Genomic DNA, 27,398 nt, shown 5'->3' on the forward strand with positions numbered 1-27,398 from the left:
AAGGTTGTATGAAGTAGTAGAAAGAAAAACAAGTAAGGGAACATAAATGAAAATTAAGAGCAGCTACATGGAAATCGAATACACTTATAAAGCTATAGTACACAGTGATAGAAAACTAAAGAAACAGCTCTTGGTGAGGGAGAACCTGGCAGGTCAGTGGAAGACATTAAAAAGGTAAAAGTAATAACTGACACTCTGCAGAGATGCATGTACACATATGCCTCACATATGCACGCTAAAAGAGAAAATATGTCATAATCACAATATTTATATACAAGAAAAGAGGGAGATTTGAGAGGAGCAGAGAAAAAAGAAGAGGCAGGGAAGGAGTTTAAATAGAAAGTAAGAAAAGGTGCAGGGAGATTGAACCCGTGAATTATCTCAAGAAATATTAACAGACCCTAGAAAAAGCCTTAAATGTGTGAGAACATAACGTGCTTTGGTAAGATTCTGTAGAGGAAAAGCAATCACCAGCGCTCCTAGGAACTTACAAACATCCCCACCCCTCAGCAATTACAAAAGAAACACCATGTTAAAGAAAAACAAATAAGCCCAGGTCTGATCGTACTCTTTTGGATGGTACTTGTATTGGGGTCTAAGTTAGTCCAGAGCTCTCTCCCACCTCATTTCAAACAGTAGAGCTTGGGGGAGGCGGTGCCCTACCTGCCTGTGGTTGGATTGGGAACTCGGTAGGTGGGACAGTGGCTGAATTCTCACCTACTGATTTAAACACTTCTTCCTGGGAGTGAGTGGCCTGCAGGATCCACACTGGCCACTGAATCCGCCGCTGATGCAGTCTATGCGCAGGTCTGGAGTCTGGCTTACAGCTCCACGGATTTCAGGCTCGTAGGTGCTGGCCAGTAGCTGTGCCCTGCAGTCTTCCGTGCAGGCTGGAGTGGGCATGGACACGCAGGGACTGTACATTAGGTCCTACACCCGGACCCTCGCGCCACAAAACCTCCGCAACTTCACTCCGGGCCTCCTATATACGCAAACCCCTGCTGGTCAGTGCTGTCAGGACTTGCTGCAAGGCTTTTCCCATGCCAGGGCGGGGGTCCCTCTCCTATCTCATGATTTTAGTTGTACTGTGCCACAGTTCCCTTTTTCTAGGACGCACTGTGATGACCGGGGCTGGTAGCCACGTTTTCCCTGGAGAGCGGTGATTTTTACATCTTGCAGTTATGGAAAGTGTGGGGGTTCTCTGTGTTTAGGCCAAAGGGCTTCCCACCCCCCGTTCCGCCCACATGCATTTCCTGCGTGTACTGCAGAGAAGGGGCTCCTCAAAGATGCCTTCTCAAGTTTACCCTGTCTGAATCTGGAGACGCAAGATGCCACTCTTGTGTCTGTTCACTTGGCTATAGCACAATCTCTTGTCTGCAAAGCCCAGGAGAGGCCATGGTCACAAAAGTGACAAAAATGCTGTTTCTCCTTTTAGTGCTGCACAGGGGAGGGAGATTCTTCTCCTTCTTGAGGCACTACTGCTTCAGCCCCGAAATTTCTTTCAGTAATTTACTTACATTTCTAACTAGCAGTATCTTGGCGCTTGGCTGATTGCTAACTGTCTCAAAATGTGGTCCTGGTTTGTTCTGTGTACTGCGTCTCCTCACGCGGCTGTGTCCCTCGTGCTTTGGGAGGACTACTCTGGAGCAGTTTGTGAATACAGGCTGCCTCTGTCCTTTTCTGCCAGCTTTTATTTATCAATGATCATAGATCCATGGCTATGGAACAGGCACCTGGCTTCTAGAAAATAACTGTAAATCTCAATGAACACTCAGTGCTATAAGCATTTTCTATAAATTGTTCAGGGTTTTGAGTGTTTTCTACAAAAAATTAGTTTAGAGAGCACCAAAAATGGAGATAATATATAAATGTATAAAGAAGAAAAAAAACCTTAGTTTTCAGATATCCCCAAATGTCTAGATTCAGATAATCCTGTAAGAGTATATCAAGCCTTGCAAATGTTCTTATTTCTAGGTGATTATATGGCTAAACATTTAAATGTTGACATATTATTTTTAGTCATTAAGTTTTTTTCTTGAGATGGTGTGTCACTATGTAGTCCAGGGTGAACTTTTACTCACTATGTAGACCATACTGGCTTTGAACTCAAGGTGATCCTCCTGCTTCAGCCTCCTGAGTGCTTTGACTATATGCCTATACCATCAAGTCCTGCTACTGATGAATTTTAAGGAACTAAGATGATTGTTAATTAATTGTACAATTAATGAGACAGCCCAGAAGAAAGCTGTCCAACAAACACACCCATTTCAAAGAGAATAAATTGTAATTATGTATTCTTAAGTTCATAACTGATGTCAAAGTTTGCAGACACACTTAATGAGTGAATGAGATTGTTTCCTGAGGCCAGCACAAGAAGAATGGCAAGGAGTTTTCTTTTTAACCTATGAAGTATGACTGAAAATCATTAAACGCCTAACTTTTGAAAATTAATCCAGTGGAGGGGCTGGGGATTTAGCTCAGCAGCACAGCACCCGCCTGGCAAGTGCTAGGTTGTGAGTTTGATTCCCGGTACTGGAAAAAGGCAAAATAAAATTAATCCAGTGGAAGACACGTTACTGTTTAATCCCCCTCAAAATATTCTCCTTAATTTTGAACACTCTTATTCCCATCTTTCTTGCTATTTCTGAAGCAGTTCTGGAAGTTCTCTTTCCTGAGTGTTTTTATTTCCCCTCTCCTGGCTGCTTGAATGTCCTGAATCTATTCAAAATGTTTACCATCCATGGTCATTCTGAGTTTGAGGAAGAGGCAGAAGTTGCATGGTGCCAGATCTGGTGGATGAGAACACAACACAATTTTTTTTTTTATAAGCTTGCCTTTCTGTTGAGTGGCATACAACAGTGGTATTTACCTTATTTTTTATCACATCTCTGAAAAAGACAAACTGCTTCAGAAAGTGGCAAGAACAATTGAATAAATATGTTTAAGGATAGGGAGAGCATTTAAAGGGAATGAATGGAAATCTGCCTTTTAATATAACACATCTTTTAAAAATTTAAACATTTACCATGAGTTTTGATGGCATCTCATATTTTCAACTGGCAATAACCTTAACTTTTTCAACTTGGTAGTTTATGAGTAACTTCTGCTCATTTAATAAGAAAAAAATGCCAAAAGAAGGATTTTTTTCCTTCTTTTGGGAACCATAGCTTTCTCCTTTTTTGGAGAGCTGTAACTTCCATTTTACAGGTACTTTATCTTAAAAATAAATTATAATAATTTAGGTATTAAGAAAGCCTATCTGATTCATATGGGTTCCAACAGCATCTACAATCTAAGGAATATAAAATAGATAAAAGAAAATCCTTAAAACAAATATGTTGCAACCAGGAGAACAGTGTATAAAACTATTTTTGAACTTGAACATACAGAAATATGAATGTCAAGTGAATTCAAGATAGACTCAATTCTTGCTGTCCACAGATATCAGAATTTTGAAAAATTCAAAATGCTGTCATAATGTGGCCAATACTTTTGCTGGAATTTTACATATTCCTATTTAAGATATAATAAACTTTTGGTGATTGAAACATCAATTACAAAACATTTTAACTGAGATAATATTAATTTTAAATATTAACTCAATAGATACCAATTACTGAAAAATCTTGTAGTTTCCCAAATTAAGGGTTTGTATGGATACTGGTCTTGTCTGTCCCATTAGAGTAGACTTAGGGAATGAAAATGAATTTAAAAAGTACTGTTGTTAGGGAAAATATTAGAATTATTTTGGTGCTACTGTAGTTAAAAATGATTAACTGAACAATTTACTTAAAACTTAGAGTTTTCTATTAAATGAGAAATCAGAAGCCATATTCATACTGAGTGGATAGATTACAGCTTCCAAAAGAATGCCTCTCAAACTTTCTTTGAAATGCACACAAAACTGTCTCTGAGTTAAACAAAAACAAATAAACAACCTGCATCACAGTTTTGATATTGTGCACTTATCTATGACATAAAAATATTTAGTGACAATTTAAAACTAATGATCATAATGTTGTAGTGAGTAGTTTTTATACCTTTCATATAAGACTCACAATATGCTGAAATCAGTATATTTTAAATGACAAAAATTGTATATATTTTAATTTACAATGTGATGTGTTTAATGTATTTATATTGCAGAATAAGTAAATTGGCATAATGTGGTAATTCACATATTTAACATTTTTTGTGGTAGAAACACTTAAAATCATCTCTCAGCAATTTTCCAGGTTATAATGCATCAACTACAGATACCATGTTTATAAAATGAGTAATAATGTAAAAATAATCTATGTAATGAAATCTTTTCTATGAGAAAAATTTCAAGTTCATTAAATTTCGCTACATTTTATAGATTCACATCACCAGTCTCAACATCGGAGCATATAATTAAATTATGTCTCTCTGCTCATATTTTATGGGCCCTAGAGGCCAAAACTGGGAAAATATCATATTTGTATAACAGATATATCATTTTTTACTTAGTTCACAGTCTCTTATATAGAAAATCTTGCAGGGTTATCCAAATACTTTAGATGAATCTTTATTCTGGTCATTGTACTGGGAAAAATTTGTAATAGTTTTTAAAGGACAATGTGGTAGCTTAAAAATAACTGTAATCTCTTTGACTCTGCTCCTGTGAGGAGATGGAGTTTATGTCACTTCTTTGAATCTCAAAAGTGTTTGACTTCTTTGTTCAATAATATACAGCTGAGATTATGCGACAGATGTTACTCCTGGACCTTACTGGATAAGGACCACCCCTGAGCCACAATGTAAGAATCATGACTCCCAGAAGCCCGCTGTGCTGAAGAGGCGCGTGCAGGCACCCTGACCTCACCGGCCGAACTGAGCCTTCCAGGTTCCCTGAAAGGAGTGAATAAAGATGTTCCCATGGACCCTCACATCCGTCCATCTGCTGCTGGCTGCCAGGGTGTCATTGTCAAAACTGTGAAGCAGAGTAGCCCAGCCAAGCTCTCACTAAATTCTTGACCCACTGATCATGAGCTATGATAAATTCAAGATGAGTTGTAAATTCCTCCTAGTGCTTGATATGATATTTTCTCTATAATTCTAGCTAATAAAAGCATTTCTGTTGGTCTCAACTATATGTCACTGAAGGATTTAATTTAATTTCCTTTAATAATTAGAAAAAAATTCCTTCAAATGTACTTACAATTTTGGTATAACTTTTGTTTCACCTCAATTTCAGAATAATAAAAGTATTACAGTGTTCTCAAAAAAAAATAAATAAAAGAATTCTCCTTAAATATGACCTCTTCCAAGAGTCATTCTCTGACCCACCTAATTAAAATACCATATTCTTCTTAAATATATTCACTGAAGAGCATATTCTTTTCACACGGTTTTGTTTTTCTTTATCACTCTTATCACAACTGAATCTATGTAAAGTGTATATCTTTCACCTTCACTTTTGCATATGACTTCCTTGAGAATTTTCTGCTTTATTCACTATATAGGCTACTGATTGGTGCATAGTAACCTCAGTATACATATTGGTGGAAGAAGCAAAAGTTTTACATGAACTTTGTGAAGTTCGAATATTGAAAACATCGAAAGAACAAGTACCCTAATAATTTTACAGAGAATGGTATTTAGATATGATCTGAAAAATAGAAGCTTTTAGCCAGATGTGGTAATGTCGTCTGTAATCCTAGCATTTGGAAGGGTGAGGCAGGAAGATTGCTGAGAGTTTGAGATCAGCCTGGGCTACAAAGTGAGCTCAAGGCCAGCCTGAAATGCATAGCGAGAATCTGTCTCAAAAAGACAAATAAATAAATAAATAAATAAATAGAAGCTTTCAGCTTCCAAATACATTATTATTAGTATAATACTTATTTTTTTTTGTTTTAGAACATGATTACTACAAATATTTACTTGACATTCATTTTGATAAAAGCAAGCTATTTAAAAACTATACTGCTTTGAAATGCCACTGTAACTTACAGTTCTCCTTTAAATTATCATCAACCAAAAAGTTTTCTCTGTCATCCCTTGACTATTTGTGCTGAATTTATGGTAGCAAATTTTACATAAAATATTAGCTTTCAGACTTCATGGGGAAATCTGCACGACTCATGATCATGTGAGTTCAAGATATTTATTTTAGCACATGTAAATTTACAATGGCTTAGCAAGGCTGTGTTGATAAAACTAATTCTTCTATTTGACAAAGAGTAGGAAAAAAACATCTAGGCTTTTAAGTAGAAGTGGAATTAACTTTAAAATGGCAAAACATACATTGGCTCCCCCTTTGGGTTAAGTGAACACACTATTATCACTCTATTCATAAAATCTCAGTGTGGTACCACTTGCCTATTAAAGCTTTCTGCAGAGGGTGTGGAGCTATTTTGTATGCTTTCCCTTTGTTCTTCCACCACTTTCTCTTTCCCATGTTTCCACTGCAAGAGGGGAATTAAGCAAATAAAAGGAGAAGCCAACTGAGAAAGCGTACATAGAGTGTTTGAGGCTTTGGGAGTAAAGCAAGAAGCACAGTTCTTCCAGGCATGTTGTTTGCATGACTAACAATACATTTCACCTTAAATTCAGGTAAGTGGCATGAGAAGCTACATCATTACTTTCCTGAATTAATTTCTCTTTCCCATGTGACAATGACTTTTCTTCTTCTCAGCCACTCTCATAATGGGGAATAAACAACAAGCCACCTCAGCAACATATATTATTAAGATTCTTCCTTTCTTCGACCAGCTGTTCCTGCAATTATATTTTACAAGTACATTCTACACAGCTCCTCTCAGCTGAGCACAATAATGTAATTTCACTGAATGACTCTGCAGAAGCCCTAATTATTTCTTGAAGCAGGGCTCCTGATGTTATTTTGCATTTAATTCATGACCACATGCTGAAAGTTATTATCTGTGCAGTAACCAATTGAAATATTTTGTAAAAAGGTATTTCAAGTACTTTTTCACCTGTAACTTTAATAACAATTGTACTTTATTTTGCCACTCAAACACACCTGAAGGACTCAAATATCATAAAGACTTAAATTATAAATATCATATAAATTGAATTAAATCATTTTAATTAAAAATACATGCTAATTCTAGTTATGGTTGAAAGTATAACTGTAGCATCCAGTCAATTATCCATGTGATTTACATAAATGAAAAAAAGAGCTTTTTAAAACTTGTGAATTAGTAAATGTTTTGTATATCTGCATCAGTGACTGGGAGATATATTACTCATTCATTGAGTCTTCTCTGAAAATGCCAATTAAAAATTACCCATTCTTCATATACTGTATCTAAAGACTGTTTAGTTTTCCTCATGATAACTGTCATATGCCAGCTTCAACTATGCCATCGAATTCAGATACATGTACTTAAATGCATATAGTCATCTTCCACATTAAATATAAAATTAGTGCATGTTATATTAAATATACTAATATAAAAATAATGCAATTTAATAATAGTTAACATAGCAGTAGTGAACTTATAACTTGTATGTGCCTGGAATGTAGTACAGTTTGGGTATATTTTCTCCCTAAATTTTCACAGTATCCTAGATAAAATCTCATTTTACAGAGAATTGAATTGCAAAGCATTGACAATTTTGCTAGTTTGCAAAAGGATTAACAGGTATGAGTAGAAAGCCACAGAACTTGGTGAGAAGTCCTACATAAAATATCTAGTTCATAACAATTTACTTGCTGGCATATATTTAGTTTACATTTTCAATTATTGAGACATTGTGTGAATATGTATTCTTCAAAATGTGTAGATTTGTTTTAAAGGATTGTAAGATGATAAAATTCTTCATATAGATGTTGGACAACCAACAACAAAAATATTAACAAAATGCGTTTTTAAATTCATAAAAATTAGCTTACCCTGGTTACTGTTCACCTGAAGAGATTACGTAGAGTGAATTATTTGCTGTACACAATAATGCAATGATTCACTCCCTGATACAGTCCATAGTTACCCTTAAGAGGGAGAAGTGTCCTACTTAAGAAAAAAGGTAATAATTATATTTAGAGCTAAACAAAAAGAAAGAACAAGTTACAAATATTAGCAAAATAGTGAACTTAAAATAATTACATTCTTTATAGAAAAAAAAGCAGGCTATTTTCTACTTTTCAAGTAAATTCTCGTACCCAGGATATCATTTGTAGTACTCGGCTTATTCTCTTGTGATAAGGGTGCATTTCTGAAGTGCTATTATAATGTACCTATAAATTTCACAAACTCTACCACAAAGGTTTTCTATGAAAATAATTAGGTATTAGTCAGTGTCGCCTGCAAGGATATATTTATATTACCCAGGATGTAGTTATGTTAACTTGAGTCTGTTCCTGTGACAAGCATAAATCCAAACCCAGAAGACAAAAAAGTATCTATGTTATTGGTATTCAGGGAGAAAATATTTGATTGCTATATAGAAATGAATCATGAGTCACTTTTTTCTTACTATGCAAATAACAAAAGTAAAATAATTTTGATTTTTGTAACATTGCATATGAGTATGTCATTTAAATTTTTTAACTTATGAATATGAATCTTAGGAAATATTTTTACTTACCAGTTTCCATGCTGAAATATTAACTCTATTAAATAATACTTGTCAGGAAAAATTACAACAGCAATATAGAAGTGAATTTTGAGGTTTATTCTTCAAAGCCAAGAGACAGAAGATACATAATTTCAATGAACATGCTCAGACTGCAATGCTGTTCATGATATGATCAACATAGTACTTTCTATGCTTTCTATCCAGGTGAATAAAATGATGATGACAATTGAGGTGGTCATAAAATGTGAACAATGAAGATGCAATTTATTATGGAAAGGTGCCATTAAATACTAGATACTACATGGGAGAAAGAGGTGTACTGTGAGAAGTGGTACTTATCTTTTTGGTTTTAATACATCTTGGAGTATGTTTTTAGTATTAGGAAGTGATACACTGAATTCAGAGGTACAGCTTTTGCCATTCAGGCAAAATATCTAAGCTGTTGAGCTGACGAAGTGATTCTACAAGATGTAAGAAGGTAATACTTCACCTTTACCGCAATTGTAATGAAATCACAACATGGCCTTTTAAATTGTGTGGCCTTACTACTGTGAAAGGATGATTCTGATCACATTTTGGCAAATAAAATTTATCATACAGCAGTGGACACTTTGAATGAAAATATTCTATCTTTACAAAAGAGATGATATTGGTAACAAAGATTCTGTACTGGACCAAAGTTTAATGAGACTTCTGTGGGCCCTCTGCTCAGAGGGCGGGGTCTTGGACTTTAGTGTCAGTTTTACAGAGGTCAGTTTTAGCAAGAATCCAACTAAGTCAGTTTGGCCAAAATCATTCACCCTTCTGTATCTGAGCACCCTTAATATTTAGCCAGTTTCTTATACCCATCATCGTCTAGGTGATCTCTGATCACGCTGCACTGCTTTTTGCTAGAATTTTGATAGGCTGATGGAGAAAGAATTGCCCTACATGTGGATAATACTCCATCCTCTGCCCTCTTCATCCTATTTCTTAGCTATTCAATCCTCACTTTTCATTGCTTTGTTCAGAGCTGAGCCCAGGTTATCTTTCCAACTGCAAAAGTAGCCCTGAGGTCCTTTCAATAACGGCTTCATTATAATCTTTAACAAGTATCATGAACAGATTTTTAACACTGTATCATAGTTCTCAACCATAATGTCAGTGTAATGATTTTTTTTTTTTTTTTTTTTTTTTTTTTGGATTTTCTCCGGTACCGGGAACCGAACTCACGACCTTGCGCTTGCCAAGCAGGTGCTTTTGCCGCTGAGCTAAATCCCCAGCCCCTGTCAGTGTAATGATTTTGTTACACGTTAAAAACTTCAGCCAATTAAAGATTGGTACAAAATATTTAGAATAAAGCAAATATTTGGGTAATTAATTATCAGGTTAAAGTAAGGGAGGAACATTAAGTCATACAACTAATATCTGAGAATACAAATTCAAGAGTTCATAAAAAAGACTTTAAAAAGTGAAATTTTATTATTTCACAAAACATCCAAACATACTCCTCAAATATGAGCTTTTTGATTCTCTGTTCTTTAAATCTTTAAATCTTTAAAATAGAAATTAGTAGAAAAAGTGAACAATAAAAAGATGAACAGATTGAAAACAGAAAATAATCAGGGCAAAAACATCTTTACTAAAAAGTATTGGATAAAATAGAAAACAAATAGATATTTACCATATTTCTAATTTATTAAAAATTTATAATCATATAAAATTTAATTTAAAATGTAAACAAATTAAGCTGTATTAGAATGAAATTGAAAAGTAGAATAAAATATTCACATTAATTTGCAAGACAGAACAACAGAGTAAAATTTTAAAAATAGGGAATTAATTCCAACAAAATTGAACAAAATTTAAATTTCAAAATAAAGTAGTATTTACAAAGTTTTGGAAGATTGTTTAGGAAAATATTGAAATATACTAAAATTTTCACTCAATTTCATTTTATATGAACATAGAAATATTAATTTGTGTGGTTTTTTTTTTTGTAATACCTCAAATTTCTCAGCTTTGCTCATAACCCATAGTCAACATGAACAGCCCTGAGGGTGACACCATTCTGGCATTACTGTTCTAGTTAAAAGTTTCTTTAGTTGATGCCTATTCAGTTTAAAACAAGCAATTTCATTCTACCAAACTGCAAAAGTAAAAACAAATAAGCACTTGTTGTTTTTAAGTCACTGAATTTTAAGGATGGATTATTATTATGTAGCAACCAATCACAACCAAATCAATCTCTTTGTAATTTCTTTTGGATATTTTTTGATTTCTTTCTTTCGTTTGGATCTTAACTGTGATTCTCAAATTTAATAGCTTTTGAGATATCATACATAATAACTAAAACTACAAAAATTTTGATAACAATGTAATATTCCAATTGGTCAGACCGTATATTTATTTATTCATAATCATGAGGACCATTTATTTGAGAAATAGTTTATGAAACAGGCGAGGAGTTTATTTCTTAATGTTAGATGACACGTTGAATTCAATAAAAATCTTTACTTCTTTGGCCACTCAGTGACCTTGCTCCCACCTAAGAGGTTCTCCTATTGTCCTGTACCCGGTAAGCTATATAAGAGTGGAGAACGCAGCCATTATGATCGTTTTCACTTTGCATTCATGAGCACTAGTCTTGATCCTTTCAGACCTCTCTGCTCCTTTGGGAAGTCCATTGACGTAGCTGCCAAGTAAACCATGTCAGACTTCACTAATCATGGCCATGGCACCTGTCTTCCCGTGCCCTCACATACTCTGCCTTCCTACCCAGTGGTAGAGTCACCCTTTTCATAGCCTTGTGTAAAGGACATCAAGTTCTCTTTCCTTCTCAAGAGCATCACAGTTCTCCTTTCTTAGACCACCAAACTTCGTTCTTTAGATCATTGTGGTTAGCTTTCAAACTGGATCGTATTTCTGTCATCTGAAAAGAAAAACATAAGCCTTTATTTTTGCCCCATTTCCCATTCCTCCTGAAGCACCACTCAACATTTTTTAAATGTTTACCTATTTTTTTGAACTCTCCTTTTGGCAAAACTCCAGGGAAGAGTGATTTGTGCACATTTTAGTTCTTCTTGTACCTTTCTGCCTTAATTCTACGCTTTTAGTTCCTAGTGCACCGTGGAAACGGCTCTCATCCAAAGCAACATTGTGCTTGCTGTTTGATTCTAAATCCAACAGTCGGTTCCCACCCACCGTCTCACTTGACCTACCAACGCTATTTCATAACACATGAACTTCCCTCACTGGCTTTCAGATGACTCCTTCCCTTGGTTTTCCTCCTCCCTTCCTCCTTGCTGTTTCCCTGTTACATTTGCTGTTTCTTCCTTTCTTTCCTCTTCATTCTCTCAATGTTTAAATTCTTCTACCAGCGATGGTTTAGAGAAGGGCACCCGCACTGCAGCCCAAGGGGCCAACACTGCAATTAAACCCAAATACTGAGGCTATAGTTTGGGAAAAACAACTCAGACATTAACATCTTTTGTCTTCAAAGAACAACAGCACATGTGCCACAGGTTCGCCGCCACTGTGAACCTGGGCTGAGCTCTGGCTCCCTTCTCCGTTGGAGCCATGCTCACAGCTTTGGTGCTTTGCCTGGCCTCTTGGATTTAAATCCCTTCAGCTTTCCACTGCGCTTTAGCTGGCTCAGATTCCTTTTCTGAACTCCACGAGTCTATTTTTAACTTTCTGCTTAACATTGCCAGTTGAGGATTTAATACAAACTGAACATATTCAAATCTGTGTTCCTGGCCTCTTCATGAATAGACATCTTCATCTTAGAATACAGGATTGATAGTTCTTGTGTTCTGTTGATCTGGGACAGAGTAATGTTTCAATATACATATTTGCTCAACTACAGAATACATGATTATGTGTCTAGTGAAACTCTGTATTATCTCTACTGTTTTATCAAAGAACTATTTTCTTGTTCCCTATAATGGTTTGAACAGTCTTTCATTCTTACATCTGGTTACCTGAGCAATGTAGTTGAGGGTAGTGATATGTACTGTAACAACCACTGTTGATTCGTATTTTTTTGTCTTGAGATTCTGTATCACTTTGAATGTTCTTGCTTTGATTTGTTTAAGTTTGTGATACTGGTATGCTCCTACTGTTCTATTTCTTTGTTTGTTTCTCATTTACTACTCTCTTTAAAAAAAAAGAATAAAATAGAAAAAAAAAGAATACATGATTATGAACCAAATTTTCAGGGCACAAACTCATATATGAAAATATCGAGCTAAAAGACAATATATCAGTATTGTTGCTGAGCCATTCCCCTCACTGAAATGGCAGGCTTTGTAAATGTGTAAGTTTATCCATGAGGCAGCATAGCATGAGAAAAAAGGAACCCAAGTCCCAAATCCATCTTTCCAAGGGAAAGGTCTAGGGATGTTTGTGCTTCAAATATGGGAAAAGATGTTTGGTTTGAGCTTCATCCACTCGTACCATCATGACCTCCACTTCAGAGGCATTATTTGAAGTCAACTAAAAGCCAGTAACTTAAGGGCAGATGGAGTCTACAGGATTTATTTGGGAAATAAGATCATATAGCTCATTCAGGCTTTCTCTTGGTTTGAATACCTGATCCACTATGGTAAAGAGATGACAAGTGATACTATTTGTTTTATTTACATTTCCATAATTTTTGTGTACCACTCTTATTGCTAGAAAAAAACAATTCCTTTTAAATTTCAAAAGAAGTGGAGTAAGGTTGGATAAAAACAAGTTAATGAAAATACAGTAATTAGCAAGACTAAATTAGTAGAATTCTTAACTATATTTTTGGGAAACATTTCCTTTTGCTTCATCAAAGAAATATATTTCAAGAGAAAGTAATGATATTAAATAAATTTAAACAGATATTTTTGTCACATTTATGAAAAGTACAGGAAAAGATTCCATCTTATTAATTGCTCTTTCTGAGATTTAGCAAAGTGACTGGAAGAGCAATTAGCATTTCTAATAACTAAAATGCTATTTTTATTTTGTTAGAAAAAATTATTTGTAAGTTCATAATGCTAAACAGTTCTTCCAATTTCTTATATCACTTGGGATGTCTCATATGAAAGTTTCATTAACAGTAGTCCACATTGTTAAAACACATTTCTGTTAAAATAATACAATTGAGATATTTTACCTGTTGAAATTCTTCTACAAAACTATATAGGCAAAATGAAGTGTGCTTTCTCAAGTTGAAAATCTGAACATTTTAGCCATGGACCAGACAAGTTTAGCTATTCGTTGTTACCTTCTGAATTATATCTAATTTTTGTTTGAGTTCACAGAATTACCCAATGTATACTCGGAATTGATGGTCTAAGGCATTTTAAAATTATAAGTGAGGCTAAACTAAAACAATTCTTAGTGCTTTAAAACTTGCATGTGTCATTCACATTCCTCATGAAAATGAATTTTGAAAAGTTCCTGTAAAAATAGATTTTGTAAAATATATCATGTAAGTCTCTATTTCTATGTGGCTTTTTCTTCTTTTTACCAAAGATTGTGGGTTCTCATCCTTGTTTTTTATTGATGCATAATTTGTACTATACACTAATAAAACTGAAATTTTTAATTTGTTAAGTATTTATTTTATTATTTTAATTTTTGCCTTTTGAGGGTCATTCTGAGTTTAGGCTCTGGCTTTAACCTAGCTATGAGTCTTAAACTTTGCAAACCTTCTGTAATTCAATTTCCTTTTTGTAAAACAAACATTAAAATAGCACATACCTCATTATTGCCAATTTGGAGATTAAATTAAGTAGTATGTATACAATTTTTAAGAAATTATCCTGTACTAGTAACTAAGACTTATGGCAATGAAATATGTTTACATCAAGACAATTTACAATTTTTGCATACTCACGAAGAATCATTTGCTAGGACTGAGATCGAAGTTGTGAATCAGCATGGTGGGGCAGGCTTACAAACCCAGGTAATTTAGAGACTATGGCACAAAGATTGCTTGAAAGTGGGAGTTCCAGGCCACCTGGGCCACATAAACAGAAGCACTGTTCCCCAAGTAAAACAAAAGGAAAACAAATCAAGTCAAAGCGAAGCAAAACCAAACAACAGTAAGAATAAAATGAATACATTACAGATTGGGTTGCACAGCAAGAGAATTTTTTTTTTTTTCATACAGTTCTGAAGACTGGGAAACTCAAAATCGAAGCGTCAGGGGCTCTGGTCACTTTTGAGGCATTTCTCTTTGGCTTGCACATGGCTCCCTCTCACTATGTTCTCACACAGTATTTCCAGTGTGCACACTCATCCTTAACAGTGTGTGTGTGTGTGTGTGTGTGTGTGTGTGTGTGTACACAGGCATATGTGTAATTTCCTTTTATTTTTTTGAGAAGGACGCTAGTCTGCAAGTGCTTATACCCAAGTGCAGTCTTATTCTGTGATACTGGGGATTAGAACTTCAACATATGAATGAGTGGCCATATCTCAACAGATACCAAGCAAATGTGTATAAATTTGACAAGATTCTGGATATTGTCCACCATTATGTCGAGTTTTTAAAATTCCTACATTAGCTAATTACCAAAATAGTTCTGAGAAGGTTGAGTAATTTATTATTTATACAGATTTCAAGGCTTATTTAAAAGTTACTAGCTGGGAACTAGATGGGTGGCAGATTCCAAGTCCAGGCTCTGAACCGTGTTTTCTGTCGGAATCCAATTTCAGATACTTTATACCCTACTTCAGCTTATCATGAATTAATGAATTATTTGCTCTGCATCAATTCACATTTCAGGAAAGTCTTCTAAATTATCATGCTTTTATGGATGTTGTTCTTAATTTTTTTGTATTTTTAAATCATCCGCTTTAGCAAAGTTGCTTTCAAGTTTGTACACTGGTACATTTTTGAAATTGCACTTTTCATCAGAATGTTCAATGTATTTATAATTTTGAATTTTTCAATACTGAGCCAAATGAAACTCATTTACACTTTCCTGTAATATTTGCCATTTTTTTTTCCATAGACACTGGAACTAGGACCTTTACCTCGGTGGACATTTTGAATGATGGTAAAGTCAGCTTAAGATTGTCAAATATTCTTAGAAGATGACAATAACTTATAAAAATTAATTTACACTATGCTATAATAAGATTGAATGAGGGCATTCTTCATATACACTAATTTACAGATAAAATTCTTCCTATGTCTTCTTTTTAAAGAAAGATTTTTTTGGAGATTAAAATAACTAGTAAAATAGTCTATCTTTTCTTCTTATGGATTAGAAGGCAATAATGATTCTCAAAACAACACTGATTTCAACAAATAAACATTGTTTTTTCAGTAGACTCATCTGGTTAAAACCATCTTGCATGCCAAACTAGTTTGATCTAAATGGATGCTCTCTTAAAAATATAAATTCTGAAATTTGTTTTCCTGCTATTAAGTTATTTGTTTCCTCTGATAGCGTTCACTGAGCTACAGTGAGTGCTATTATATAATTCATCAACAATAACAGTGTTTTTAAAGGTAGAGAAAAACTCCTCTCTGTACCACTCTTTTTTTTTTTAACCTTTCCATTCCTACTCCCTCTTCAGAGATCCTTTGGATAATGAAAATATGATAGAGTTCTTTCCTATCTCTATACTAGCAAGTAACTCTAAGATTCCAAACGAACTTGAAATTTTGATAATAGATGACCATATATTTGCTCAAAGTACAAATTACTTAAAGTTTGGTGGAATGACTGTCAGTGATAAATATCTCAGTATCATCTCCATTATATTTTATCATTTATGTCTTCTTGTTGTAGGTTTGGGAATTTAAAAACTAGCACCATTTTAAATATTTAGGATACACAGCACCCCAGAGATAAATAATATTAAATTTGCTACACTTTGTCAGTTAATTTCCTCTAGGATTTCAGAAACATGGCAGCAAAAATTATTAAATAGTGCTTAGGAAGGAGAGGACTTACAGAACTGCACAAAGTCGTGAGAAAAGTAATAACTGCAGCCACAGAGAGAAAAATCCTCTTTCACTCTGAAAGGTGTCTGGTCATGTTCCCATTATAACATGATTATTCTGATATTATTTGTAAAATTTCAAAATGAAATAACTGCAAGATATAAATGAAATACATTATATCAATAACTTGATAACAGATGAAATCTATAATACAGTAATCAGAGTAACCTTCTTTAAAATAACTTTAAAACACTACTTTTTGATTAGGAGATTAACATTTCTTCTGAGAACTGCTCAGCATCATCAGACAGACCAGAGTATCCATTAGTCACTTTTACTTGTCTTCCTACTGGCTATTGAAACAAATTGCCATTAACTGGGTGGCTTAAAAAACAGCTTATTTCTCACAGCGTTGAGATTAAGATACCAACTAACTTGGTGTCTGGTCAGAGCATCTTTGTTTGCAGGTGACACTCTTACCCTTGTGTCATCATGTGTTAGAGAGCAGAGAAAGGATGCAAGTTCTCTCAGGTCTCTTCTTTAAAATGACACCAATTTCCGCACTGATTTCCACAGTGGTTGCACAGTCTACACTCCCACCAACATTGGAGAAGTGTTCCTTTTTCCTCCCAGCCCCGGCAGCATTTGTTATTGGCCTGTTTTTTTATAATAGCCATTCTTTCTGGGATGAGATGGAATTGCAGTGTTGTTTTAATTTTCATTTCTTTAATGACCACTGATGTTGAACATTTCTCAAAAACTAAGATTTTAGGTTCCATTTGATCCAGCCATTCTGCTTCTGGGTCTCTACCCCATAAAATTAAATGTATCATATCACAGTGACATATGCACATCCATGTTTACAGTGACACAGTTTGTAATAGCCAAAACTTGGAAACAACCCAAGTGCCCATCAACTGTTGAATGGATAAAGAAGATGTAGTCTTTTTATACAGCAGAGTACCACTCTGTCTTAAGGAAGGATACACATGGGACATTTCTAGGAAAATGGATGCACTTTGATCCATGTTCTTACATGAAATAAATCAGACACACATATGTGAATACCACATTATTTCTCTGGTATGAGAAACTGAAAGGATAAATAAGGACCAAAATGTATTTTAAAATAGGAGGAAAATGTACACATGTGGAAAGGGACAAGAGAAAGGGAAAGAGGAAAGAAAAGAAGGGAAAAGTAAAACAAAATGAGAAAAGAAGGAAAACATAGAAACAAAGCTTGGTAAATGGTGTGGGAGAAGAGATTGAAGGGAGGGTATGTGAACGTGGAGGAAGTTACATCACGTATAGGTGCAAATTCGCTATGATAAGTGTGATTGTTATGTGTATCTAAAATGTGCCAATAAAATCTAATGTAAAGAAAAGACACCGATCACATGATGAAGACTCAACTCTCATGACTTGATCATGTCCCAAAGACCCCATCTCTAAATTTCATCAAACTGAAAATTAGGTTTTATCAGATGAATTTTGAGTGAGGCTTAAACATTCAGTTCATAGCATCACTTTATACATACTACTGTGAGATGAGCCCTGCTGTTACCCCTTTCTCCCTGTGTTCCTCTAGCTCTACCTCAGAGCCTGTTTTAGTTGTACCATTCCATGAAACAGTCTCCTCCTTATCTTTCTGCACTGTAATAGCGTGTGATCTGTTCTTGACAGCACCCATGGGGAAACTTCATTTATGAGTCAACCTCCACGATATTTCAGATCTTCAATATCCATAGTATTATATGGCATCCAAAGTCCAGTAATTGATACTATTTTACCTTGTAGTGTGTTGGCTTCCCTTTTTGATTATAAAGTGGAAAAGTTATCAGTTTTTCTTGTGTTATTCACTACAATGCATGCAATATATGAAATGATTATTCGTTAATTTAACATTACTAGAATAATATATAGCTCTGATTCCTATGTCAACAAAAAGGATCAACTTGGAAGGAAACACAAATTTTAACTGACATAAATGTTGAGTGGTATAATTCCATTAAAAAAGTTTCTGTCATTTTGGAGAGCTACTGAAAGATGCTTTTCAAATTAATCTTCAAGAAATGCACCAGAAAAAGTGTAAGCAGATCAGATTAGTAGTCTCCCTCTTCTTTCTGTATCTAAAATGGAATGCAAGGCAAAAATGGATAATTTTCAAAACTAGATAATAAATGTAAAATGACTGTCACTGTTTGTTTACAAAGGAATAGATCATGATGTCTTATGAAAATTTTATTATCATTTTCTTTTTCATTTTTAAACACACAGAGGCAGTGCTTAGATTCTGGGGATGAGTGGAAGAACCTCACTGATTGGAACTGAGGCGTCTTTAATTTAAATTAGAAAGGAAATTGAAATGACCTCCATGTGAAAGCTACATTAATCTTATTGGTTAATGAGCAAACATAAGCTTAGTCAATATTATAAAGCACTTTATTTGTTCAATGTTTGATAATTAGTGGGATCAAGATCCTTTAAACAACCACTGCAAGGTTCAGCTTTTTCTTCTCCTGGATATGCCTCCTTTCCTTTCTTTCTTTCCCCTGCACAAAATATACACCATGCCTCAATTGTTAAATTGTTTCTTTCTTATCATGAATTCCATCTTGAGTGAAAACACAGAACAATAGAGGGTCAAAACTAGGCCCAAATAGATACATCTGAAAGGGGAATGAAAGAGAATTTGGTATCTATTTAGTGTTTTTTCCCCCCTTTATTTCTGGTAGAAGAATAAACTGCATGATGTCCCAAAAGAGAAAAGTTACTACCACGAAGAAATAAACTTTATTAGAATAAAATTTAAAATCCAGTTACTCCCAAAGCTGAATACTTTATAAGGGAAATGGAAGGTTATATTTGGAGATGTACAAATCAGTTGTAATAAACAGAGTAATGTTAATATTTTTATGTTAAAAGTACCCTTTCCTATTAATTATAATATCAATGATTTGTGAAATTAAATTATAAAAATATTTCTCAATAGCCTATGATTTGTATCAGTGTGATTGCTAAAATATTTTAAAAGTATTTCTCATTTCATGGAGCAGGTCTTTTCCCTGGCAAAGTAAAACAAAATATAAACAAACTCACTTTTGAAAATGGATTGGAAATATATACATCTTGAATCTAAATTGGTGCATTTTGTTACAGACTGTAATTTATAATTAAGTTTATATTATTAAATAATTATAGCCTTTGGTTGTAATAAGGATATGCCATCATCCAAACAAACATGGTAACATTTGTCACTTTCATTAATTTGAATTTTCAAAACAAATTAATAAACAGGTTCCCATGTTAAAGACTAATAAATAGAGCATTCCATTTTTAATGCTTCCTTCTATTAGTCATAAAACATGCTTAATTGAAGTCCTAATAATAAAATGATTTGCAGAGTAAACAAGGTGATGTAGAATCTACATAAGTATACAAATACTTTTTCAATATGTATAGCCATGAGTACTAATTTTTCCCTAAACCCAAAGAAATTATTTTGTATACTGGAAGATTAATATGACTCAGAAGAAAAACATACTAGAATTACATATTTTCTTTTTGTATAAATTTACATTAGACTATAGCTAGTACTTAAATTTTACCACAATCCCCCATCATCGTCTTCTAATATTGAGTACCAGGTTCAAAACATTATAATCTTCAACTTTTCTTATTTACGACACTGAAATTTCCTAGTTTGCTACCGATTTTGTAGATAGTAATATTAGAGTTCATTATGTTTAATATAAAATTTCCCGGTATCAAAAGAGTGAGCTTGTCTATAATGAAAATATATTCAATGAGAAAAGATTTTCTCTTTTACGGAAAAGTAGTGTGTAAGTAGAAGTGCTTTCCTTTTCTTATTGTATTTAGTTTTCTCTTTAGATTAATATTCTATTAATGAAAATAGTTAAAATGAAATAAGGCAAATACCCTAATTTATATCGGTTTTAATTTTGGTTATAATGAATTATATAGTCAAATAATTTTTACAAGAATTAGGAAATATTGGGGCTGGGGATTTAGCTCAGAGGCACAGCGCCTGCCCAGCAAGTGCAAGGTCATGAGTTAGATTCCCGGTACCAGATAAAAAACAAACAAACAAAAAAAAGAATTAGGAAATATTGGTTTTAAATTTCCAGAAATTTCTAAAATATAGAAATATACTTTTGAGGCAGATTTCAAACTTTTATGAAGTACATAATGTTTCTCCACATACTTTATAACATCTATATGAATATTCAAATCTCAACAAAAGAAGTACACCAGTGTGCCAGATATTAAACAAAAATGCAAGTTATAAAAGTAAGGAATACTCCCCTCACTCTCATTAAAAAATATATGAACGAGGAAGCAGCAATCCTACGAACAGCTGTTAGCCACCGTGCTTAAACTGGCTATGAATATCTGAAATAGTTGTGTGTAGTAGTAGGAAATTCATGGCTATTTTACACCTCAGGAAAAGCTCTAGTTCCAGGCTATCAAGGCTTCTTCTTTCATAGGGGAGGCTCAGAGCTATAGTTTCTACATCTGCAGACCGTATTGTGTTGCTCAGTCTTTGACTGCACTGAGGCATGAGTTAGGGACCATCACAATGAGACCTCTGTGTGCGGGCATTCTGCCCAGCCCTGGGTAGTTTGGGCAGGGTAGGTCAGGGAGAGCAACAGAAACAAAAGTGCCTCGCTCAGCCAAGAGATTATAGGCTACATTTCATCCTACGTAAAACTGTTAGTAGCACCACAAACAAGAAACTTTCTTTGTCTTTATTTTCTTAACCAGCCTGAGTTATTAGGAAAGAAAGTTCTCTGATTTTCTCTAACATAAAGACTTCCTTACTGTTTGTAATTAGAGCTTCCTACATATCTTTATGGAGGGGAAGACAATTCAGCAAATAATGTGAAATACTATTTTTTATTATAAAATCCTAGCATCGGTCAAGATTCACCAAAGGGTATCATGTATTTCAGAAAATTTTTTGAGCCCACTCACTGGTTTTGCTTATTTGAGTGTATTTTAAATCTCAAATGTTAAGACACAATGAATCACAATTAGTTATTGCAGTACTTCCAAAATATCTGACTGAATATAAGATATGAAAATTATTACACAATAAAATTTATATCTATTTTTAAACTATATAAATATAAAAGAATAAAAAAGTGGTTCTTCTGTGTTCTAAGATTTTTCTGTTAAAATTTTATAATGAATTTTTTGTCCATTTATGTTTTTTTAAAAATGAATGAAAAGAACATTAAAAACTCTATTACTAAGAACAAATAAACACTGATTATTTCCCAACATGACTTTAGAGGTCATATTTTATCTTAGCTGTTCTTAAAATTTTCTCTACAAATCAAATTTTTCTTACAGTCATTGAAGCACATCAACTGGAATGGTGAAGAGGAAGCACAAGGCTCATTTTCTATTTTCCACATATCTCTCATTAATCCTACATGATATTTTGCAAAATGAATAGACATGACTAACTCATATTTTATGACTAATTTGGGTTGAAATAAAATGTTCTTTGAAAACCAACTGTAAGTTTGATTAAAAGGTTACTTATCCATCAAAATTATTCTTCACACATTTTATGAGATAGCCCAGTATTTACTCATTTGGCTTTAATATTTTAGGAACATATTGGATAAATCAAACTCAGGAATATTACAGAGAAGAAAACTTAAAGAAATTTACAGTGAAGCATAAAGATGATAATGACTAGAATTTATGTTTTAAGGCAAAAGTGCACATTTGTTATTTAATAAATTGGTGACAAATTTTCATTTATCTAAGTAGAGCAATTCATCTATTTAAGATTGTGTGTAAATAATAACCCTATCCTGAGGAGGGAAGGGTCAGAATGTTTTATGATGGTGCTGTCATGACCATTACAAAAAGCTTAGAACAATTTCTTTGAAAGCAAAATACCAGTGTTGGTGCAGTGAATTCCACTGTTTGTCTTTAGGCTACCAATGAATTGATAATAGGCAAAATGATTAACTTGCAAAAGAACAGTTCTTGCCAGACTGGGTCAGTGGTGAAATGGAAAATTTCTCCACTATGTCTATGTAGGGAAAGTAGTGGAACTGGACCTTTTTGACTTTAGATATCGCTCTGCAATCCACACATATTTCTGTCCCTTCTTTGTGTACATGTTATAATCACTTTCACTATTTTGCTAGTTCATACTCAGTTGGCCCTTCATAGTTTCTTCCTGGCTCAATTTTAAGCTTCACTTTTACTGACAAGCTAGATAAGATCTTTTCTCAGGCTTGAAAAATGTTTTGTCCCCCCCCACACCCGTACTCTTCATTTTATACTAGAGGACGTTGGACACAAAGTGTGTGGAGCTGATTTACTGATTCTGACTTTGGCTTGTCCAAGTGCCTCTGCAACTTTGTGCAGTTAATGGTTTCCACTTAGTTTTTTCCCCTGTGTTATATCTCAACTTGGGGTCTCCATGTTTCTGATCCTGAACTGATGCTATGGTGTGTGTCTGGGTGTCCCTCCAAAGCTTCATGCAGTCATCAGGGGAGGGCTTTTTGGAGGTGGCTGAATCCAGTTTGTGATTGGTTCATGGTCTAGTGCTGGGATTGGGGATGTGAGGATGTGAGGGCTACACCTGCTCTAGGCTGGGTACACTGCATACAATATGAGATGGAAAGAGACTTACTCTTTCCTCATATGTTTTGTTGCTTTTGCTGTCTGCTGTCTTGAATGTTTGCCCTCTGTCATGTGCCACCCTGCCTTGGGGCCAGCCAATTATGGACTGAAAGCTCTACAAACTTTGAGCTAAATAAAACTTTCCCCTTATAAATTTTGATATCAGGTATTTTGTCCCAGCAACAAAAAAAGTAACTAAAAAAACTGATGAACCTAGTTGTGCTCCTGAGGACTTTTGTTGTTGAGGGTTGGTTGACCCTTGACAATGGAAACCTGTACACTTAGTTTCTGTGACTTTGGAAGATCTTTCCTGGTACACTGCCTAATTTTCTGTCTTACACAGACTTTTGCATTTGTCTTCATCTTTTTGGGAAAGTATTCAAGATAATGACTGCAAGTAAGCACTAAGAAAAATTCAATAGCCTATAAGTTAATTTTTACAAACTAGAATTTGTCTTCCATAATTTATGTGGAGTTGGACAAAAAGTGCTTTGATTTGAATAACATTTTTTTGTTGTAGAGAATGCTCAGTTGTAATATAGATAGACATTTCCCGAAATTTTTGAGAAAATTTTTAGTTTTTGTAGCCAAACTTATCAAAATAACACATATATGAAGCATTCCATACAAAACACATACTGTATAATATCAGACAACATTAAAACATGTGATAAAACTGCCATTTAAAATATCTTTAGGGAATCTACTGAGAGAGCTAGGTAAATTGCTGTGGTGCTTCCCCTACAGTACAATATTTATGGGAAAAATGATTGAGCTACTTCACAAATCTGGAGCTCCAATTCTGTAATAAAACTAATGACACAATCTGTCACATTCATCTGCCACATAGTTCACTATGTTGCATGCATCAGCCACTTTGTGCAGGTGGACACAAGGGTTCCTGGGGAATCTATCTGCCATATACCCGCTCACTTAGCAAGACCTGGCATGTAGAAAAACCTGCTATATATGCCCTTGAGGAAGTAACTGCTTGACTATATGAATATTAGAAACATTACATATTGTAATATTACATGTTCAGCACAAAAAAGGTGCCTTTCTCTGACAACCCATCATTTGAAAAATTGGCCATTTCACCTTTTGTTCTGTTTTGGTTTTGGTGCTGGGAGTCAAAGGATTGAACCTAGGGTCTTGAGTCCACTAGGTAAGTGATATACTATTGAGCTACACCCCCAAGCACAATCTTTTTCAAAATTATTGAATATCTGTTTAACATACAGCAGACTCTACTCACAAATCTGTAAGCATGATGCACATGAAAATTATAATTATCAGGCTGTCTCAGAAATAGAAATATTCTGTATTAATAGACTTACTTTCAGTAAGGAAAATAAATTCAGAGTTAATTCATAACTTCATCCTGACTGAATCCTTCATTATTGCAGAAACGATCCTTTAAGGTTTCTGATTTACTTTGAAAATATTCACAAAAGATTAATGCATACAATCAATATATATGAATTTATTAGTTCATAGTAAGAAACAAAATTATGCAGAGATTATTCATTCATACTCATTTTCCAAGCAGATTCACTTTTGGAAGACAAACTGTAAGAGAAGCAACTTTATTTGAATATTGCTACTTCAGATTATCAGAGTACGAGTAATCATACTGTCAGAGTAAGAGACTACTGCTATGTGATTCATATCTTTATAAGAGGCTATTTTAGCCTGGCATGGTGGTGCATGCCTATAATTCCAGCATTTGGGAAGCTGAGGCAGGAGGATTGCTGGAAGCCAGCCTGGGGTACAAAATGAGTTCAAGGCAGCCTGAACTGCATAGTGAGACCCTGTCTCAAAAAAGACAAAAACATGAGGTTATTTTGTCCATTTGTACAAAATCTAGTAGACCAGATGCTGATGTACTCCCAGTAGGATGAGTCTTAGAAACAAGCTCTGCCTTTGGTAAACACTATCTCAGGCAGGTTGAAATGTGTTTTCTGTCCATTGAGTCACTATAAACTGTAGTCCAAGAACCTTTGGGGATAAATTTAAACAGTGACAAATTATATGTTAGGTTTCTACAATGCTCTTAGCTAAACCTAGCTCTTTCTTGAGTATTCATCTTCCTCCTCCTTGTCCCTTCTGAGGTCACTTCCAGAAAGGTCTGGTGATAGGACTGTGTCTTTTTTTAATTCATTCCATTCCATTTCATTCCATTCCATTCCATTCCATTCCATTCCATTCCATTCCATTCCATTCCATTCCGTTCCGTTCCGTTCCGTTCCGTTCCGTTCCGTTCCGTTCCATTCCATTCTATTCTATTCCAGTCCATCTCCACTCCACTCCACTCCACTCCACTCCACTCCACTCCACTCCACTCCACTCCACTGTAGTCCATTCCATTTCATTCTATTCCATTCCATCCCATTCCATTCCTTCTCCATGATTGTTACATGTATATCATACTTAAAAATTCTGATAGAATATCTTAGTTCATCAGGATTCATAATTTTATATTCAATTATCTTTTACTTCTCTTTTTCTGTTTTCATCTTTTTTTTTCTCCTGATTTCTAAGTGAGTCCTTCTCATTCACTGAAGGATTAAGCAGAGGAACTAATTATATTTCTTTTCACCCAGATCCCTTCCTCCTTATTCTCACTAGAAACTTTCACCTGCCCCCAAAACTCTTGTTCAGTAAATCTTCCAATCTGAACTTACTGTGGTTTCCTAAGTTCATGTTCTTCCTTTTTGAGAGTTCCTTGTCCCTTTATTATAGTAGATATTGTAGTTAATTCCAACAAGGTCATCATTTGGTCTCTTCTATATATGGGGTGTCCCTGATGCTTGCAACAGTTCCCAGTACAAAGTCGATATTCAGTAAATTTTGTTAAATGTATGCATTCATTCCTTTGCCCATCTGTCTTTGTGATATAGCCATTTGGAAAGCCTCACAGATCTGCCCTGCTTTTACTGTACTAGTGTCCCAGGATCTTACTGATGTAAGAGAAAAAGCCAAAGAGGAACATAATTCTTCAGTGATGATGCCTCATTTTGCTCACACTCAACATCATCTACAAACTAAATTTTCAGTATTTTTGATAAAATTATTCTTATACTTGCCATCTTAGTGAAATTCTAACCCACAAGCTTGCAAATGTGTATTTACTCTTATCAGAAGGTACTTCCTACTACAGAAACAAAATACAAGTCCAAGTCATTAAGTGGGGACTCTCAACTTTCTGCCACCAAGCTGAGAAATGTACGTATTAAATACACTCATCCTTTTACATGTTCTTTTATTGCTGTCTGATACCAGTCCTTTCATGATCTGTACTGTTGATCTCCTTCACTCCTGACTTCTAGGGAGGCTTGCATTTGAAGTATTTCTTTTTCCCTGCTCCCATCTTGCAAAAATAAAATAAAAATTTCTCTTGCTTTTTCTTCTAATTTTTATCTTATAAGGTTTACCCATACATTCTCTGACCATTTGTACACTACTCACTCACTTCCCTTTTTTCTTTCCAAATTAACCATCTGTAATATCTTGGTAACCTCAGAGGCAATTTCCTCCCACTTGATTCCAACGGGATTGTAGTCTTCATTTGATATTTCAGTAGTAGTCATGCATTTAATTATTGTATGCTTCCCTTCCCAAAACATTGTCTCCCCTTAGCTTTTGAGATACTGTCTTTCCAGTACTTTGTCCAGTCTTTCTCCTTTGCCAACTTACTATGCTCTGTCAAGTCTTTGATGTATTTCACTCCTCTAAAGTACATGCTAGATTCCACTGACCATTTACAGAGACAAAGACTCTGCACTTTTTTCTAATTTTTGGAAAATAGTCCCCTTACCCCCTAATGTAATCTTAATGAGAAGGGAATCCTACTTTTTAAGTTACAAAAGGCCATGTTTCCCCCATGTCTAGGATTTATTCCCTTTGCGAGGCCTGACACCTGGAAGTAAGGTAAACCGTATTATCTACTGAGTACACAATTTAGAAGCAATGTTTAATTTGTGATATTTGTAGCATAAAATGTACCAGGAAATTTATGATATATTATTTTTTAAAATGGTGAAAGTTATCACCTTTATACCAACTGAGATGTCAATCATCCCTTTGTCCATAGTATCCACACAATATATGCTATTCATCTATTAGTCAGTGTCTGCCTTGACTACCAATTTGACTGCCATGGTATCAAAGTGCTTGGGTCCGTGTAATATATATTTTACTCAAGAATGGCTCTAAACCACAGGAGCAATGATGGTGGCAATTAAAA

This window comes from Chinchilla lanigera, unplaced genomic scaffold (genome assembly GCF_000276665.1).
Source record: "Chinchilla lanigera isolate Chin_1 unplaced genomic scaffold, ChiLan1.0 scaffold00006, whole genome shotgun sequence".
In the NCBI taxonomy this organism is placed as follows: Eukaryota; Metazoa; Chordata; class Mammalia; order Rodentia; family Chinchillidae; genus Chinchilla; species Chinchilla lanigera.